Below are 9,399 nucleotides of genomic sequence, written 5' to 3'. Positions count from 1 at the left end.
AAAATAGAATCCCTTAGACAGCTCATAGCCATGAAAGTATAAAGTAACAATACATTAGCAGCAGACTGCTATGCATTTCTGGCAAAAAAAATTTTGCATTTTTCTTTAATATCTGCCATACTAATTACTTGATCAGAATGGTACTTTGACACAGCACTCTATAGACCTCCCACTAATTTTTTATACTATTATGCTTTTTCAAATCCGGTTAATTAAGATATTTACTTTTGGCTTAATAAAGCCTAAGCTAGGTGAATTAGATAAGTAAGTAAAGCAATTCGAATACCTACACTCACCGTCCCTCCCCCCCCCCCCCCCCACCTGTCTATCTTGACCCTCCTCCTATCACTCCAGTAACCCCCTCTCCTCGTTTCGAAGGCGTCACTTACTCTACCTTTTCTGTAACCTGTTATATTTGTTAATAGCTGATAGAGTTGATGTGTTGGAATCTTGGTTTAAGTCTTATTAACATTTCATGATATTGTTGTACCTCGTCAGGGTGTAAAAGGAGTTTATAGCCTTCAGCTTGTCCAACTTGATGAATCTGCTCTGAAGGCTTCTTTTAGCTGTGCAAATATAATGAATCACACGTTATCCTAAAGCAGGATTGATGGGATTTACCCCCCTTGAAAGGTAGAGTAAATGTAATCGAGTATTATATAAGTTGACCAAAAATTTTACGGTTTATTGGGTCACTTTATCATTAACAATCCTAGTTTGGGTATTTGCTAAGGTTTATGCCCATCAATCCGGCCTTAGGAAAACGCGTGTTCCATTATTTTGGCACAGTTAAAAGAAGCCCTCAGGGCAGGTTCATCAAGTTGGATAAATAGGCTAAAGGCTATAAACTCCTTATACACCCTGACGAAGTACAACAATATCCGGTAATGTTGAAAATAATTATAACAAGATTCCAACATATTAATTCTATCAGTTGTTAACAAATATAATAGATTACAGAAAAGATAGAGTAAGCGACGCCATCGAAACTAGTGAAGGGGGTTACTGGAGAGATAAAAGGAGGGTCAAGACAGGGGGAAGGGACAGGGGAGTGTAGGTATTCGAATTGCTTTATTTACTTACCCAATTCATTTGGCTTTATTAGGCCAAGAGTAAATATCTCAATTAACGGGGTTTGCCAATGCATTATATTTTCAAAAATTCGGAGGAGGTCTATAGAGTACTGCGTCAGAGTACCATTCTGATCAAGTAATTAGTATGGGAGATAATAAAGAAAAACACACCATTTTTGCACAAAAATAAATAGTAAGAACCATAAGTTGTTATCCTTCTTTTGGGTGGGTATTATATCAGTATAATCAATTCATATATCTAAACAAACGTAATGAATCACATCTCTCAAAACGAGAGACAAAATTCCCTTCAGGTTATTATCAACACTTCGGTAGTCTGTAGCGTCAATGCGCTGGTTCTTCTTGGTGAATTAGTGTTCAAGATCATTCCCAATCCTTTGGATATCCTATAAACCTTGGTGTTTGGTATTATATCACCTTTTATAGTGTTAAATCTATTTAAACGTTCTATATCATAAGATATTCACATCTATGTTGAATATTCTTTATTTTAGAGATAAAACTCCTGATAAATCAGAATTTTTTAAACTTGTTCAAACCTTAAATCCTCGATTATAAAATAAATCAAAATGCTAAAGGGGTGCTTTGTCAAATTACTTATTTTCCCAAAATTATTATAGTCTTTTTCAAAATAATATGCTCACAAAAAATCTTTTGCACAATCTTTTTCATTAAAGAAAAGCACATCTCTAATGTCATATGTTATATCAATATATATAATCAGATCCTGCTAATACAAAAAAGAAAAAGAAATCCGACTTCCACAGTGACAGATATGCCTAAATTATTATTGTCTATGAAACAAATATTTAATAAAACTTAAACAGTAAAGTTTATTCTAATTAGAAAACCTTAATAGCAGTAAAAGTATTTACACTTAAATACTGATTTTTTTAGCACTTGAGTTCATACTATGGTGATAATTTTTCATATATAAAGTTTTCCTATTAATGATTTTAATGGAACTTGAAGTCATATTTACAATTATAAGAACGGTAAATAACCGAATACATGAAACTCAAAACCTATGAAATAGATTTCAGTATAAAAACATCCATGCTTGAAATACACTAAAATTGTTATAATCAAATACACTCCTGCTCCTATCATATACTATTACAATAACGATATTTTCAAAATTTCATAATCACATAGAGTAGGAAATCTTTGCAGAAGGATTTCACTGTAGGGACAGTGAGTAATATTCCCTATATAATAAAAAAAAATCCTGGCTCTATATATAAATATATATATATATACATATACACATATATATATATATATATATATATATATATATATATATATATATATATATATATATATATATGTATATATATATATATATATATATATATATATATATATATATATATATATATATATATATTTCCGGTCACGCTCCCTGTTTCTCGGGTAAAGGGGAGAGAGAGTAGTCATACCATGGTGAGAGGGCTTGTAGCGAGGAAAGATGGAGGGAGTGGAAAGGGTTGAATATTTGTGTGTATATCTATCTAAATATATAGCCGCTATTTTTGACTGGTGGCGTTCACTATTATAGTAATAATCAAGATACGCAGATAGCTTTTTGGGAAGCTGAACATCTCTTGGCAATCTGACAACTATTTCAACTTTTGATGATGGAATCATTATCCAAAACCAGTGATATTCACCTTTTAGGTACTGTTTTCTAGAACACATAAATGGACAACCAACGTTTACATGAACTAATCATTAACCAAACTCTTCCATTTCCAGAGGGCAAACTTGTTTAACTCTAACAACAGGTTTATGGTTATTTCTGTTATATGCACATTTCATTTTTATTATCCCGATACTCTAAATACAGATAAATTATTAATATCATTTACAAAACCTTACCATATTTCATTTATATACATGAAAGTATACATTCACAAATATAATATACTGTATATATATACATACATATATATATATATATATATATATATATATATATATATATATATATATATATATATATATTCTTTAATAGCTAGTTTCCCAACCAGTGGGGGTGACTTTACAAGAAAAATAAATCAGTACATGCCTCATTCACGTACATCATAACTTCTGGATTATGACAGTAATTACTTCAGAAGATCTCGTGTTTGAACCGACAACAGAATTCCATCAATAGTAGTTGTGTATTCAAGGTCTATAGGTTATATCTACAGGCCTTCAGTGTACTGGTCCATCTTCAAAATAATACGAACTAAACACGCCGTCACTTGGACGGAGTCTAGTAAATTAGTTGGATGGCCAAAGTGCTTCGTATTATGAGTGAAACTATTCTCAAGGTTAAGATAAAGAATGAAAATATCTAACACGGAATAACATCTACCCTAAGATTACATCTATGATTTATCCGGATTTATGGTGAACTCCTATGATCAAATAGTATCTAAACTTTTCTGTTATCACTGTTATTGAATTATTAAATTCTGTTGTAACCAAAGGATATGGGATACCTTATGGCAAACTCATGATTGTGTGATACAGCAAAATGGTCAATAATAATTTCACTACATATATTGTTTATATTTTATTGTATACCTAATTTTTTAAGGTGGGAAATGCGATCACCTATGATGTACAGATATGTTGATCTATCTGGATTTCGGAAACTTGAAATCAAATTTGAAAATCAAATGTCATGTCTTATGAAAAAAAAAATATATTTTTTCAACATATTTCAGCAAAGCCTAGTTTATTTTGTATAACATTACATCCACGTTCAATATCTGGATTCAAAAGCATATGATTTAATTTGTATATTCTTAATGCTGATAATATTGTACTAAATGAACAAGGTGATAAACCATGGAGAGAGAGAGAGAGAGAGAGAGAGAGAGAGAGAGAGAGAGAGAGAGAGAGAGAGATTAATTTCTAATAATATTATCAAACAATATAGTACCATTTGCTACAATAAGCTATTATTATTATTATTATTATTATTATTATAAATATTATTATTATTGTTATTATTATTATCCGAATCCACCGACTTCCATATGAAAGGTATTAACGTACTATCATTGAATAAAGGGAATACTTTCATACTCTCCCCCCTTTTGTTACTTTGAAGAATTAATTATAGGTTTAAAGCTATTTCCTTCAAAGAGCAATTGTAAGTCTAGAATACACAACAACACTACTACTACTACTACTACTACTACTACTACTACTACTACTACTACTACTACAAATAATAATAATGATAATAATAATAATAATAATAATAATAATAATAATAATAATAATAATATAACGAAGCTCAAAGCAGTCGCTGCATCAGCGCCATTAAATTTTTCTGTTTCTAATCCTTTTTCTTTTATGAATACTGCCCTTCGCTATCATTTGTGGAGAACATGTAAATCGGTAAAGAATCGTTGGTCCTTGTCAGATTTGTACCAACCGTGTGTCACACGATCTTGCATAGTTCATTTTGTGTATATATTATGCTTGTATCTTCGCTCTTCCATCGCACTAAAAAGAACCTAAATAAACATGCCTGTTTTTCTCACCGGTAACGGTGTCGGTTTTGAACATGAAAAATTCCTGTTGCATTGAGCTTTTGTATATAAAGGAGAGTGTTCTATGATAAACTCAGTAAGTTGCTTTCATCCTGTCTTTGAGTTACAACCCTCTCTCGGCCCGTCACATTGGTGACACCGGAAGTCGACCCGCTCCTCCCGCCTTCCACTCCTCCTCGCCCCTCCATCGTTGGTACTGTGGCGGACTCTACGGAAGTTAACGCTGCGGCTTCCCCATTTAAACTTTCATCATTCCCCAGCAGAGAAGCATTTGCTTGGTTTCAGCGCGCAGAAATCCAGTTTCGCATCAAGGGCATAACTCACTCAACCACCAAAGCAGATTATGTTCTCGCGGCGATACCCAGCTACGGTTACGAGAACCTCACATTGTCATTCGGAAACAGTAAATTTAATTGGAAGTTTCTCGTTGCTGACGCCACATTGCCAATCCTCGGTGCGAATTTCCTCTCTCATTTCCACCTTCTGGTCGATGTCGCCCACCGACGATTGGTCAACACAGACTCGTACTTGTCGACACCTCTTCAACCCGGCCCATTCAACCTCGGTCTCCACATCAGCGCACCCACGGATGCTTACGACCACCTCCTCACATCGTACCCGGAAATTTTCCATCCAGAACTTCGCCAAACACTCACGGCTCTTGCCAAGTACGGTATTTATCACCGTATCAAGACGACGGGACCACTAGTCTTCGCAAAATTCAGACGTCTGGCACCAGAACAATTGGCAGCCGCCAAACAGACGTTCGCCGAAATGGAGGAAATGGGCCTTTGCTAAAAGGCCTCCAGCCCATGGTCGTCCCCCTTACACATCGTTCTGAAGAAAGACGGCTCCCTACGTCCATGCGGGGATTACAGGCGCCTGAACATGCAAACAGAACCGGATCACTACTCCCTCCCAAACATTGCCGACGTGACCTCCTACCTGCACAAAGCGAAGGTTTTCTCTACGCTCGACCTCTTGAAGGGGTATTATCAGGTGCCTATGAACCCAGAAGACATCCCCAAGACCGCCATCACCCCTCCGTTTGGTACATACACCTTCAATTACTCCTGTTTTGGCCTTCATAATGCTGGGGCCACGTTTCAACGTCTCATGAATGGCATCTTAGAGGACCTCCCCTTCTGTGTATGTTATGTGGACGACATACTTGTGTTCTCCTCCTCAAAAGAGGAACACCTCCATCACCTGCGCATCATGCTCGACCGCCTGCAACAAAACGGTCTTGTAGTTCGGTACGACAAGTATACCTTTGGCGCCAACGAAGTGTTGTTCTTAGGGCACCGCATCACTCCTGAAGGAGTCCATCCCCTCCCTGAGAAGGTAGCAGCCGTTCAGGACTTCCCCGCGCCTTCGACCATCAAAGCTTTGCAGGAATTCTTGGGCATGATCAACTATTATCACCGTTTTCTGCCAGCCATTGCTGCCACTTTGGTCCCCTCTACGCCTCCCTCAAGGGCAAGCCAAAGGACCTGAAGTGGGGTCCCCTTCAAGAAGCGGCCTTCTACAATGCAAAAAAGGACCTATCAACTGCTGCGGCTCTCACTTTTTCTATCCCACATGCCCCTCTCCTTCTCTCCACCGAAGCCAGCGACGTCGCTATTGGTGCAGTACTCGAGCAGGTGGTCAACGGCTTTTTCAGCAGAAAACTGTCTAAGGCAAATTCGGGTTATTCTACCTTCGATCGCAAATTGCTGGTGGTGCATTTGGCTGTCCGTCGCTTTCGCCATTTCTTAGAAGGTATGCCCCTCATCATTCGCACAGACCACATGCCTCTGGTACATGCCTTCACTCGACAGTCTGACGCCTGGTCCGCCCGTCAATCCCGACATCTCTCCGCCGTGGCTGAATACAATTGCACCCTTCAATAAATCCCTGTAAAAATGAATCCCGTTGCCAATGCCCTGTCAATAAACACGTTGGCTGCCGTTCAACTAGGATTGGATTACAATGCCCTGGCTGAAGCCCAACGACAGGATCCAGAGTATCAAGCATGTAGGACATCCTGCGCGTCCCTTCGTTGGGAAGACTTCCCCCTCGAAGACTCCAATACCACCTTCCTCTGTGACGTCAGTACTGGTAGACCGCGACCTTGGATTCCTGCTCCCATGCGCCGGCAGGTGTTTGATTTCAATCACAGCCTTTCATATCTCTCGTGCCGTTCTACTGCACAGCTGCTGAAGACGAAGTTCATTTGGCGCGGCATTTCTAAGGATGCTAAGGATTGGGTCCGCGCCTGTACTTCTTGCCAAACTTCCAAAGTACATCGACACACGGATTCAGGAGTGGGCACCTTTCCTTATCCTCAGCGTCGTTTCGCACACATTCACGGCGATGTTGTAGGGCCCCTACCCACATCACAAGGACATTGTTACCGCTCCACTCGTTGGCGTGAACCCATTCCCATGGAAACTGCACCGTCCGCCTCATGTACATCTGCCTTACTCTCAGGATGGATTGCAAGATTTGGTATCCGTGAGCATATTACTTCTGACAGGGGTACCACTTTCACCTCTCAATTGTGGACATCATTAGCAAATCTCCTGTGTATCACCCTATATCAGACTACGGCTTACAACCCCGCTGCCAATTGAATGGTTGAACGTTTTCATCGCACCCTCAAAGCAGCTTTGATGTCCCACTGCAAGAATTCCAACTGGTTTACTCAGCTTCCCTGGGTCCCCCTGGGACTGAGGACCACTCCTAAAGACGCCCTCGACGTCTCGGCAGCTGAAATAGTATATGGGGACCAGTTGGTCATCCCTGCTGAATTTTTTCGTTCTACAACCTCCTTCGACGATCTCTCAGGATGGATTGCAAGATTTGGTATCCCTGAGCATATTACTTCTGACAGGGGTACCACTTTCACCTCTCAATTGTGGACATCATTAGCAAATCTCCTGGGCATCACCCTACATCAGACTACGGCCTACAACCCCGCTGCCAATGGAATGGTTGAACATTTTCATCGCACCCTCAAAACAGCTTTGATGTCCCGCTGCAAGGATTCCAACTGGTTTACTCAGCTTCCCTTGGTCCCCCTGAGACCGAGGACCACTCCTAAAGACGCCCTCGACGTCTCGGCAGCTGAAATGGTGTATGGCGACCCGTTGGTCATCCATGCTGAATTCTTTCCTTCTACAACCTCCTCCGACGATCTCCAGCGCATACGTCATGTCGTGGGAAAACTTACTCCATGCCGCCAGATTTACAAGCCCCCAGCGAGGCATCACCAGCCAACAGACTTGCACTCTGCAACGCACGTCCTCCTGCCCAACGACACTAGCAAGGCACCGCTAACGCCCCCTTACACGGGCCCTTTCCTTGTGATCCGACGCACTCCGAAAGCATTCCCACTAAACATTCGTGGCAAAGAAGACTGGGTTTCCATTGATCGTCTAAAACCTGCTTATCTCCTGCCAGATGACCCGCCTACAGTTCGCCTCTCTAGATCAGGGCGCCCTATTTAACCTGTACAGTATGTTATTTTTAGGGGGGGAGCTATGTACCAATCGTGTGTCACACGATCGTACATAGTTCATTTTGTGGATATATTATGCTTGTATCTTCGCTCTTCCCTCACACTACAAAGAACCTGAATAAACATGCCTGTTTTTCTCACCGGTAAAGGTGTCGATTTTGAACATGAAATTTCCTGTTGCATTGAGCTTTCATATATAAAGGAGAGTGTTCTATAATAAACTCACTCAGTTGCTTTAATCCTGTCTTTGAGTCACAACCTTCTCTCGACCCGTCACAGATTATTCGACACGAGAGGGACAGGGCGATTTTACATAGGCAGTTTTTTGCCATCTGATGATATATGTCAAAGTTCAGGGTATTTTGTGGGCCTGTTGTGGGCCTGTTTCTTTGATCGTCTTTATATTGCCAATGCATTTTTTCTAAGTATAGGTTAATTTTCGTCGGACTTGTTGCTGTTCAGTATCATTATACAAATGGTTTAGCTATTTAATTTTTACTGCTTTCTTAATTTGTTTGTTGAGTTCCCAATTGTTTGCCAAGTTACTCTGTCTAATTCCACCTAGGTAACCTTTCAAGAAGCAGGAAGAATAGTGGAAAATTTCCCATTTTACAATGATTTTAGCTGTAGCTGATTAATTTTGAGAGGGTTAATTGCCATTTCATGAGACAGACAATAGCCTGCCTAAAAGAGTATCTCATCCGGGAGATATATCTGTCAATCAGGAAGCAACTCAGCGTACCCTAGAATTTGAACCATAAGGTAAAATGCAAGTGATGACATCTGCCTGCAGAAGCTTGTCTGGTTTGGTGGTTATCCCAGAGTTTGGGCAAACCAATCTGCAATCAGCTCGAAGGTACAATTTCTGCTCGCATACTTCTGACTAATGAAAAATCAACATCCCATTTATATTAGCTTACTTTTTTTTTTTTTTAATACGAACTGGCTAAATAATCCAAATTCTCTCAAAGGAAGCCTGACAGCCTTTGGGGACACAACCATTGGGAAAGAAGGATCAGCGTGGTGACTTCAATCATCGTAGTTTTCGGAGCCGTTCCCCATGGAAAGGCCAGTCTCAGGCAAGCTCCCGAGGAGGCCCTACACCTTCCAACTACAACTCAACCTTATTCCCACAATCCTTTACCTTTTTCCAGACAGCCTCTCTCTTAAACGAAGGAATAAATTCTTACATATATAGCTGCTCCATTTTTCTTTTATTCGTAATCCTTCCATTTCCTATCCCCGT

At 39.7% G+C, this 9,399-nt stretch overlaps 1 protein-coding gene across 1 annotated transcript in view; it reads left to right on the top strand.

Moving 5' to 3' along the window:
- LOC137618312 (uncharacterized) overlaps positions 1-30 on the top strand; it is a 15,781-nt gene extending 15,751 nt beyond the window's left edge. Inside the window, exon 5 of the mRNA XM_068348483.1 lies at positions 1-30. This exon is cut by the window's left edge and continues 528 nt beyond it. The gene's annotated coding sequence lies outside the window, so the exon portion shown is untranslated.
- The last annotated feature ends 9,369 nt before the right edge of the window (positions 31-9,399 follow it).

Source organism: Palaemon carinicauda, chromosome 2 (assembly GCF_036898095.1).
Source record: "Palaemon carinicauda isolate YSFRI2023 chromosome 2, ASM3689809v2, whole genome shotgun sequence".
Lineage (NCBI taxonomy): Eukaryota > Metazoa > Arthropoda > Malacostraca > Decapoda > Palaemonidae > Palaemon > Palaemon carinicauda.
The sequence above is the reverse complement of the archived record's forward strand: the minus strand, read 5'-3'. Positions and strand labels throughout refer to the sequence as shown.